We start from the raw sequence: 12,181 nt of genomic DNA on the forward strand, positions 1-12,181 counted from the left end.
TTATCAGAAGAGATTGCTAAAGTAATTTAGGGTAGCTTCCTTCAAGAAATGCTTTTCCGGAGAGGAAACAGGATGGCGGCGGAGGTAGCAGCTGCACCCGCCGCCTCCCGCAGCCACATCAACATCACAACTAAGACACAGAACCGCCGTCACTCAGAGCCCCCTGGGATCCGGCTGCACAGAAGCCCCACAACCAGGGAGCTGGAGACGCACCGAGACCGGGAGGAGGGGCGGAGACGCAGGAGGGTCAGGCCTGGATCTGAGACAAGGCCGCGGGCCCACACCCGGTGCCGCGGGGTAAACCCGGGAGGGCATCTCGGCTGTGGAGGTTTCCTGGAGGAGCGGGGGTCCCAGCCCCACAGCAGCCCCCAGCCCAGGGCTCAGGGCCGGGAAGAGGCGTCCCCACAGCTTCGGGCTATGAACCCAGCGGGGACTGTCCCTGAGGGTCGCGGAGGCTGCGGGAGCCCCAGCAGCTCCTCTAAAGGGCCCGGCACGGACTCACTCGGACGCTCCCTCTGAGCCCAGCGCCGGGAGCAGCCTAAAGGGACCCGGGACACTCGGGGAGGAACTAACCTGCCTGAGATCCGGGCGAGAGGTGGAGGGCGGCTTCCTCCCAGGCAGAAGGGCTGGCGGGGGCCATGGCTCCTGTGGCGAGTCCTCCCCGCACGCAGCCGGCAGGCAGGCGCCATGTTTGAGTCGCCAGCACCTGACTCGCACCTTTGGCCCCGCCCCGTGATTCCCGGAGGCCCCGCCCCCCCCACCTGCAGCTCATCCGGGCCATTTCCAGGGGCTTTTCTGTGCAAGTGGCCTTTCCAGCCTCATGCTTAGGACGTTCCTAAAATCTCTCAAACAAGCAGCAGCTGCCCCATACGGCTTGATAAGCAGCCCCAGGCCTGGCACTAGCGGCAGCTGCACTGGCTCATAGCTGGGCCTCTCCTGGGCACCTCCAAGCCCAGCTCAAGGAGCAGCCAACTACGGTTTGCTGTGCAGCTCATGCTGGGTGGCCCTGGGCAAGGCACTGGCAGAGGCTGACTTTGCACCTCCCGGGAGGCCCCAGAGACAGTGCACCTGGTGGTCAGACTCGACCACGCTGGATTACAACCCTACCACAGCCACAAGTGACACTCAAGGGGCGCACTTGGTGAGCACCAAAGCTCCACTGAAGTAAATCCTGCTCCATAGGGGTGTCTTCAGCACAGCAGCTCTCTGGCTGTAGTTGCAGCTGGTCCTACAGCCGATTGGCCTGGGGGTCAATTCCTCCCAGTGACGCCAACAGCAACCAAGGCTCAACTACAACAGGACAGTGCACACAGCCCACACAGGGGGGCACCTAGAAGGCCCAGCTCAGGGGACTGGGGAGGCTGAGCCACTGGACCCTACCAGACACCAACTACACAAAGCCACTCTTCGAATTCCAGGAGACATACCAGCTCTACCTAATGCATAGAAACAAACACCTGGAAGCAGCCAAAATGCAGAGGCAAAGAAACATGTCACAAAGGAAAGAACAGAAGAAATCTCTAGAAGAGGAACTTAATGAAATAGGTCCAAGCAAGCTACTAGATACAGAGTTCAAAATAATGGTTATAAGGATGCTCAAGGATATTAGTAAGAGTATGATGAAAATAATGAGAAAATCAATGACCTAATAAAGTACCAATTTGAAATAAAGGCTACACAAACTGAAATGAAGGATAATTTACAGGGAATCAACAGTAGAGTAGAGGACTCTGAGAATCAAATCAGCAATTTGGAACATGAGGAAACAAAAAACACCCAACCAGAAGAGCAAAAAGAAAAAGGAATCCAGAAATATGAAGATAGTATAAGGAGCCTCTGGGACAACTTCAAGAGGCCCAACATTCCTATTATTGGGGTGCCAGAAGGGGGGAAAATAGAGCAAGAAATTGAAAACCTATTTGAAAAAATAATGACAGAAAACTTCCCCTCCTTGGGGAAAGAAATAGACTTACAAGTCCAGGAAGCACAGAGGGTCCCAAACAAGGGGAACCCAAAGAGGCCCACGGCAAGACACATCACAATTAAAATGCCAAAGGTTAAAGACAAAGAGAGAATCATAAAAGCAGCAAGAGAAAAGCAGTTAGTTACCGAGAAGGGAGCACCCATACGACTGTCAGCTGATTTCTCAACAGAAACTTTGCAGGCCAGAAGGGAGTGGCAAGAAATATTCAAAGTGATGAAAAACATGGAACTGCAACCAAGATTGCTCTACCCAGCAAAGCTATCATTTAGAACTGAAGGTCAGATAAAGAGCTTCACAGACAAGGAAAAGCTAAAGGAGTTCATCACCACCAGACCAGCACTACAGGCAATGTTAAAGGGTCTTCTTTAAGAAGAAGCTAATGAACAAAACAATCTGACAAACTAAATAGATCCAGAGACACTGACACAGGCAACAGACGATCATATTTCAGAGGAAAGAGGGGAGGGTGGTGGAGGGTGGGAAGAGATTAACCAGAGAAGTTATATGCATATATGCATAACCCATGGACACAGTCAATGACGGGGTGAAGGCCTAGGGAGGGAGTGGGAGCGACGTGGAGGGGGTCAATTGCGGGGAAAAATGGGACACCTGTAGTTATTTCAACAATAAAGATAAATTTAAAAAAAAAAAAAAAGAAATGCATTTCCACATGGCAATACCTGTGTCATTGTCTTTTGAATAGAGTTAACATTAAAATTATATTTAAAATTAAAATTTTGCATTTGTCAAGCTAGATACTGAAAAAAAATCAAGGCACCTCAACCTGGAAATTCCTTTAAATTTACACCAAGCCCTTCTTTAACATATTTTCCAAAACAATTAAATCATAAAATTTTAGAGGTATAAAAATACATGAGCTGGCCAAAGAAAAAGTTCAGGGGACCCAAATTCAAATATTGCCTAGAATGCTTCATTGGTCTTGACTTAATTTTCTTTCAGCTGCTGCCATTTCAGAAATGGCTGAGTTTATGCAAAGAGAGTATATTAAGTTCATGTGGCAAACTAGAAGAGTTAACAAGTACTTCAATCTTTCTTTTCTTAGAATAGATGTAAACACACACACTCAAGGTAAAACAGGTTAAGAATCAAATAAGTAGTAGATGAAATTAGCAACCATGGGACAAATATTTGACTGTTGCCACAAGAAAGACATAGAGTGACATGTGTAAGGCCCCGGACTACAAGGAACTGTGAGAAATACATTTCTGTTGTTTATAAGCCACCCAGTCTCTGGTCCTTTGGTATAGCAGCCCAAACGTACTAAGACAGTAGATCGAGCAAAATCTGCAGGGAAAGGAAAGCCTGGCATGCGTTTAAGAACTGACGAGCAGTCTGGTTCTGAGCTGCATCAGCCTGCTTGGGCCACCCCAACAGAACGACACAGGTACGGTGGATTAAGCTCCAGAAATTTATTTCTCACTGTTCTGGAGGCGAGAAGTCCAAGATCAAACTATTGACACATTTGGTTTCTTCTGAGGCTTCTCCTTGGCTGGCAGATGGCTATCCTCCTGCTGTGTCCTCAGTGGTTTTTTTCTGTGCTCACACACCTCCCTGTGTGTCCAGATTTCCCTTTGACATCATTCAGACTGGATCAGGAACCACTGGAATCTAACAAACAAAATAAACTGGTGAACTAAATAGATCCAGAGACATAGAAGCATGGAACAGACTGAGGGACCTCAGAGGGAAGGTGGGGGTGGGGAGTGAGGGGGGAGAGATTAACCAAAGAATTTATACACTTATGTGCATGACCCGTGGACACAGACAATAGTGTGGGGAAGGCCTGGGGTCGGGTGGATGCGGGTGGAAGGGAGCGATGGGGGGAAAATGGGGACATCTCTAATACTTTCGACAATAAAGATAAATTTAAAAAGAATAAAGCCAGTTAGTACACTAAAAAAACACACCAAAAAACCTTAACTTAATCACTTCTTTAAAGATCTAATCTCCAAATACAATTGCATTCTGATTACATCCTGAAGTGGATTCGGACTTCAACTTAGCAATTTTGGAGAGGCACAATTCAGCCCATCACATATGGGACTTAGGGGGGCAGTAAATGTTAGACAGAAATGTGGACTAGGGTCACCTCACAGCTGCCGTGGAACATGAGAATGGGGAATTTTTAGACTTCTTTAGACAGTGGATTCTATGAATGCCTGATATAATATGACATCCTCACCTCAGTGGATTATTCAAAATTGAAAGTGAAACCTGCTAACATGATTCGTTTACTAATAAATTATCCATAATATATAATGTATGTTTTTCAGAAACTGACTTCTCACTAATGAGACTTGCGTTCAGTTATAGGCATGCATATTCTATTTCTATCCTACGCCTTCAAACCAAATCTAAAACTACCTCATACATATTTAAGGGCTGGCCCGAAACAAAGTGTTTGCATGTAGTCAATGCATAAAAACCTGTATGAGTGCTAATTAGGAACTGAGCACTCGCCCTAATACTCAAAACAGCAGCCGGGGCTGTTCTGCACCAGGCCGCCCGCTCTGCCCGCGAGCAGGGAAGCCCGCGCTGAGGGCAGGCTCGGGCTGCAGGGAGGGCCCTCGGCCGCCAGGACGACAGGGCAGCTGTCCTCGCTCGCGTCCCGGAGGGCAGTTGGTGCCAATCGCCTCTTCCGTCGCGCAAGACAGCCCCGATTGCAACCTCGAAACGGCGCCTCCGCAGCGGAGGAAGGGAAGGGCAAGAACACTCCTCAGCTGCCAACTGTGGCACAGGCCTTGCCAGCTGCTTTCGCCTCTTGGGTGTCATCTCCTTTCATTCGACTGTTGTATTTCCATTTTACAGGCAAGACAGCAAACGCAGAACAGTGGGGTGGCTGGGTCATAACAATAGGACCACCAGTTGAGCACTGGCTTACTCCAAAGTCCAAGCTCTTTGTCACACACCATGTGAAGCAGGTTTTCTCTCTCAAGATCCCATCGTGACTCCAAGGTCATCGGCCTTTGAATCCTGCCATCTGCGCCCTGCAGGAGGAAGACTCCAGTCTGCAGTGGTAAGAGTGGGCCACCATCAAATATCTGTTTGAGGCACACCTGGACCGAAAATTTCTCACCGTGCACATATACAGCAATATATTAGGTTGGACCAGAAAAAATTAGTTTTTTAGATCCAAATTTGTCAAAATTAGCAACTTCATATGATTCAACCTAATTCTTGGCTCATGGTAATAACCCAAGATTTAATAACTGTAACTGCTACTCTAGTTCCTGTTGGAGATTTTCTGGCCTAGAAAAAAACCCTGTACATAGCCTTTGCCTCAGGTACACCTAGAAAACAGGTTTCTTCTCACCTGGGGGAAAATGCCCAGCAGCAACCCCCACTACAGGAAGATGCCTCACTCTGGGAAAATGGGGAAAAACCTCCTCTGCAACGAGCAAAGATGCAGGCACTGCCCCTTGAACTGCTCTTTCCACAATTAAAGACACAGCAGTGTATCTGAGATATACCTACAAATAGGGTGTATCAATAAAGAAAAATGCAAAACCAGGAGTCACATCTCAAAAGATTCCAAGGGGCTCACCACACATCTGGCATAAGCCCCCATGAAAACAATACATGTCCTCACGCTGGAGGGGCCAAGGGGAAGTGTGTCTGCCATTGTTTCTACAAAGGGCCACCAGCTTCTTCGATTGGCACTGTGAGTAATTAAAATTCAAATTTGAGTACATTTGTCAACTCTCCCAATATGTGTGAATCACTGAAATGTTAATAGACCCATCAGAACAGCCTGGGGAATATTTCCACCTTTCGGATGTTTTTTACAGCATTTGACAAATTCCCCCTAATTTTTCTAATATAAATATCTTCTCAAGCACTGAAAAGGGGGTTTCAGGGAGAATTTTGAAATTCCACGTAGTGATATCTGCACCTTCCTTCACAGGGACTCTGTTGGCTGTGCAGCCTCGACAGGCTTTTCTTAGGAGGCCACAGATTTGCAAAGGGGGAAAATAGTGAAAATCTGAGCAGATTCAGAGCCAAGACCACATGTTTATTAAGCTGACCCGAAATCTTATGCACATGCCTCAATCCATAAGAATTCATGAGAGATAAGCACTGAAGATGTTGGCTGGTCTAAGGCACTCCCTTTCACTTTCCTGGGAGAGGGTGGATTGGAAGGTTTTGTGTCTACTGCAGGGATACCCCAAGCCATAGGAATTAGTGAGAGAATTTGCAGTGAATGTACAAATTCTTTCTCAGCTCTTAAATTCTTTAACTCCAAATCACTGAAGCAGTGACCACAAGTAATATTAGCTACCCATTAATTGTTTGTGATGTATCAGGCTCTTTATGTATTTCTTAACTTATTTAAACTCCCATACTATTATTAGTCCCATTTTATACATGAGAAAACTGAGTCGAGGAGTGTTTGAATTCTCCAGTTCCCGCAACCAAGAAGTGGTTGAGTGGGATATTAAAAAAGGTGTTCTGATTCCTGAGTTTATGTTTTTAAAGCCAAATTCTGTCACTCAAGAGTGGTTGTCATGACAGGCAGCCCCACAAATAAAGATCATTATGACAACTTAATGGCAACAAAGCACCCACTAAGCCCCCCCGCAATTGTTGCAGGAAATGGCTTCCGCAGAAAACTGTGCACCTACGACACTGAGCAATCTTTCTTTCTATTTTTGAAATGTCTCCAACTGCTTGCTGCTCCCTTGCCTCCACCCAAAGGCTGTCAAATGGACCCGAAGACCAATTAGAAAGTGGCTCCGCTTCCCCCTTAATAGAACGCCTGGCGATCAGAGGCTGCCCCGGCACTGCCTTTTTCCTCTATTAAACTGACTCGGCGTTAACATTTTCAACACCTGCTGCAGTGGAAGTGACAGCCCATGGTTTCCCTTGACACCTTTAAAGTAGTCTTTAGTAATTTGGTTTCAGACTTACTATTGTCTTTAATAACAGAACACAAATCAGTTTGACCCTTTTGATTTACAGTTATGTTAAAATAATAAAATTCAAAGTACTCCCAGTTCTTAGATTCTCAACCCACTGGAATTACAATAAACTTTATTAGAACATAAAAGGAAATCCATGTCCCACTCTGATCAAGTATTAATATAAAAAGACATAATTAAATGTCAGATTTCAGATAGATTGAGTCATTATAAAATAAATAAGTGTAACGTGGTTTCCAGCAGAGGGGTCTACAGAGAGAAATAGAACTATCTCTTTCTTACCGGTGTGTGTCGTCATAAATACATGGAAACATGTCTCTGCAGAGCTTCAGCGTTAATGAGATATGCCATTTGCCCCAGAAATGCCAAGATGGGCCTAAGCTTTAAGCCATACCGCTGAGCATTGTCATATATCCTCACATAACCCTCATCTGTAAAGGACATAAAATAAAGTTTCCCCTTTATGCCCTTCATTGGTAGCTGTAAGAAGCAAGACTGTTTCTGTCAGCAGATAAACACCGCCACCTGCTGAGATAAGAAAATAAATAAAAGCATAAAAGCATGCAAGCTTATTCATTTTTAAAACACAGCAACATTTTCTGGTTTTCGTTACTAAGAGCAGAAAATTGTGCTCTTCATTGCTCACAAAAACCCACAGATATCTGATCTGTTGTGGTAGTTACCTGATGAAGACCCCACAGTCCCAAGAAAATAGTAGCAAAGGCAGCCTTGTTCAAAGAGATGCATCCAACATTTCCCAAAAAGTAAAATAAGTATCAGTCCTTGCCTTCCTGGGCACTTACAATTTCCATATAACTGTTCTATGGTTCCCATCCCTCGCATGCCCGCAAATTGTCATACACGCAGTAAGTCCTAGGAAATACAATCTGAAGCTCCAAACAAAAGGAAATTTAGAGAGAAAATGATGATTTTGTCTTGATGTGCAGAATCCAAAAAACACCTCTACCACACGTACACACACACACACACCCCTTTATCAACTCTCCTCCATAGTCTAAGCCAGCGATTTTCACCCCTTGTGCCCCAAGAATTTTTAAAACATGGGATACCTGACTACTTAAGGCTACTGACCTCGTTTCCCTTAGATTGTCAAATTTAAAAATGGCAACAGCCTGCACAACAGTAGCCATGCAGTGTGGATAAATCAAATTTTACTATTGTTTTGTCTGATGGGCAAAATATATTTTTCGGTGTGCCCCAGAATTTTAATAACTATGTGTGCCGTGTGACAAAAAAGGTTGAAAATCGCTGTTCTAAGCAAATATGCATCCTGGGATTTCTTATAAAACCCGGGGGGGGGGGGGTCGGGTGTTCAGAGCAAGATGCAAGAGAGCAGCCAGGGGGTTCAGCAGGACCCCAAGTGAGGCCAGCTGCAGGGGGCCCTCAGGGCCTGCCGGAGAGGGGCAGCCTGCAGGGCCTTTCCTAGATGCAGGGGGCCCTCGCAGGGTCAAAGCCCCGAGAAGGCGCCCAGTCACAGATTTCCAAGAGGAAACCTCCTGAGGACTTCTGGGCCTTGTCATTTCCAAAGCATCAGATACCAACTGGGTCCTCCCTTTTGGGGTCAGATTTTATGCCATTGTGAGAGAGTGTTTTTCGCAGCAGGATTCAATTATTTCATTGTGCAGGCTTTATTTTTTATTTCCAAGATGTCAATTGCATTAGTTTTCATACTAAATATCAGAAACTAACAGGTGGTCTCAAAAAATATACTCTTAATTCTAAAAATAAAAGAAACCCCCAAACTTCCATAGCCTGCTTTTTCACTAAAAAGCTAATTGAGTTGCTTATAAACGTAGCTCCTAGCATAGTGTCTCAGAAACAATACATGACTGTTGAAATATATAATCCAACATCAGATATACCCAATGAGTTAATACCAATATCTTTATGGTTTCTGTCTTTTTCCCAACAAAACCAATGCTTGATTTCTCTCTAAATAACATGCTTCTGAAAGGCAAACACTAAGTGTATTATGTTGTGAAGCCAGGAAAATTGATCACTTGCCTTGGATGTAACAAACTGCATTTAAAATGCAACCCTTTGTAATAAATAGTGACCATTAGAGAAATATCAAGAGTCAGAAATGCAGTTACGTAAATCAGAGGGAAAAATCCATATAGTGTTATTCAATTACATTCATCTCATAAAGCATCAATTTCATTAAACAAAATTAACTCAATTTACTTAACAAAATGAGTATTTTTTCCTGGCTTTTGTGGCCTCCTTTGCTCTACATTTTCTAAAACCTTTCTTTTTCAGATTCTTCACTTTATATGTATCTTTATGTTAAAGTTAGACCATTTTCCTAAGCAATCAAACAAATACACATTTTAATATACCGGAGCCCTATTTTATACACTTATGCCATTGTCTTTGTTTCCAGTGTCTTAGAAAGAGTGTTTGTCTTGGGAAGAGGGATTCCAAGGCCTGTCTTTGTGACATGAATTCCGTAGTAATAACCGGTGGGGCCCCTTCTTACTGCGGCTATTGTTACAGGGTAGAAAACATGCAGTTGCGAATGAGCAGCTTGCTCCTAAAATCTCACACAGGCCTCTCAGGTACCGAATGCAGCTCCCAGGTCATTATATCCACCTTTTCTCTGTGTGCGTATGAACAATAAGAATCCGAGCACTTGCTCCTTTATATCTCCAAAAGCTATTCTTCTTAATTTTTTATTTAGTGTCTGTCATGTTCAGAAGAAATATTTCTAATCTGTTGCAGTATAATTACTGGGACAAGAATGCATTTAGAATTAAGAGGCCATTCGGAACTGGGATTCGATTATAAAATAATTATATGCACAACAAACATCCAAACTCAAACTCTTATTAATTGGGAAAAAATCACCATGCTTCGTAACATTTATTTGTTAAACTTATTTTATTCAAGGGATTCAAAAGATAGACACACACACACACAAAAAGCCATACGTGACAGTCCATAACCATGTGGGAAAACACACAGGCCGCTCGTCAACATTTAACAGCCTCGCTGGGCTGCGTGGAGGCCGCAGCCTTCCTCAGCCTTTCTTGGTCTGAGTTCATTTCTGGCCACTTATTGGCCAAATGATCTTGGGCAAGCCACCCTCCCTTTCCCAAGCATGTTTTATCAGTTCTAAATTAGGGATCTGACCATTTCTACTTTATTTCTCTCACTAAATGAACTAAGTTATGCAAGTCTTGTAAATATTTGGAGCTATTTTTCTTTATACTTTTGAAAGAAATAATCTGATAAAGCCAAGGTAAATAACTAGAAGATTGTTTGAGTTTTTAGTGTGGAAGGGGAGTAATGAAGTTATAGATTACAGATTAAAATGGCAATAAGACTAGCTAGCTAAAATTTGATTTTTTAATTAAGGAAAATGTTTATGATTTAGCGGGGAGGGAGTGATAGATGATTCCACTGTTAGCAGGACTAGAACTGCTAAAATGTTGGGGCAAATGGAAATAGAAGGAGTAGCAAGAAGCTCTCTTCTGGACTTGACGAGACTGAAAGAGATGGCAAGATACTTAAACTAAGAAAACTGTGTCAACCATCTTGCATCTGGAAGGATACGCAGGACAGGTGCCAACGAGGACCGATGCCAACGAGGACAGCAGAGAGAAAGCTCCCAAACCCCAGGTGCTTGAGTCACTGGGCCACTGAATATCGACTTTGGGACTGACTGTGTTCTAATTATGTATTTCGTTATTTGCAGCCCAAACCATCCTAACCAAGATAACGGTGAAGTTGAATTAAACAAAACAAAAATAATCTTGGTAAGATAACTAAAATGATTATAGCTATTTTGAGTCAGTTTACAATTCCTTGTGTTTGAGAAGAAATATGTCTTTAAATATCTTAATTACTCCTTTTTTTATTTTAAATTTCATCTCAAGGTAAATTACTTTAAGAGTAACATCAGCAGTGGAAAAAGCATAAGATAACAAATTCACTTATAATTTTAATTAAAAGATTATTGATGTGTTTTTACACGACAATGTAAGATTTACAGGTATCAAAAGCATTGTTCAGTTCAAAAAGCATTTATTTTGTCTTTAAATCAGGCATGATGCTTAATCATGAGCTACTGCAGCTTTAGATATGAGTTGTTAGAAAAGATAATTCATTTTTATGAGGATTATCTACTTTCATAAAATCCTATACGAAATCTAAATATATGGAGATGGATTAGACCATAATCATCTATAGCGATCATCTCCTCACATCTCAGCTTCTCTGTTCAACAGAGGACCTTTAAAAGAAAAACTTTCCCAGGGCTCTTAAATTTTAATTTCATTGATCAAAATTCAATTTACAGTTCTCCCTAAGATGCCTATAAGACATGGAGTGAGTTATATTTCAACTATGATTTATGAATAAATAACACTGTGTTCCCTCCTGAAAATCTTGTCTATAATACAAAACAATTTTTTTAAAAGATGACTGCTAACTATTGAGCTTAAGAATAATAGAAACATTTATCATCATGCTTGTTATATGCCGGGTATGCCTCCCATCAAGAACTGTTATTACCACTTTCCAGATAAGAAAACTGAGACAGAGCCGTCAGCTAGCTTGCCAACAATTAAGAGTTTGAAAACAGACGTACATCCGGGCATCTAACTGACCCCACCCGCCCTTCATGGGCCCTACAGTACTTCAGGGGAACATCAAGTGGGTAGAGGCGGGGTAAGTGCCTGACGATAGGCTGTTTTCCTGTAGTGTAAGCGCATGACATTAGCCTTGGGTCCCCGAGGCATCCATTCCCAAGGCGTCCATCGCAAATAAACGTCCCCAGCTGCGTGGCCAGCTACTAGCTAATGACTAGGCAAGGCGCCAGGCCTCTCACGCCCATGAGCTTTCCCTTTTGGGGCAACTTGGCTAACTGACTGCTTTGAGTCGCCCCTCTCTCCCCTTCCCATGCGCTAATTCCACTCTTACGCTTCAAATTCAGCAATAAAGAGTGAACCCAGGAAACCACGGGCACCCTGCCCTTGACCCTAACAGAGGCACAGGCCCCAGTCCACGTCTTCTCTCTCTCCCCCTCCCTGATGGGTGTTGCTGAGGTGCATCCTGCAATCACAAGAACCACAAGGGGCCAGTCCAGCCACACTGGGTCCAGGAGGGGAAATGACTGTGGGGCTGCCACAGGTAGTACAAGCCCAGGGGAGTGCCTCCGAGCCAACAGCAGGACTATCCTTAGGCTGGGAACCAACACGAAACAGTATATTAGAGCCTTCCTTATGGTCTTAAG

Source organism: Miniopterus natalensis, chromosome 8 (genome assembly GCF_054644295.1).
Source record: "Miniopterus natalensis isolate mMinNat1 chromosome 8, mMinNat1.hap1, whole genome shotgun sequence".
Lineage (NCBI taxonomy): Eukaryota > Metazoa > Chordata > Mammalia > Chiroptera > Miniopteridae > Miniopterus > Miniopterus natalensis.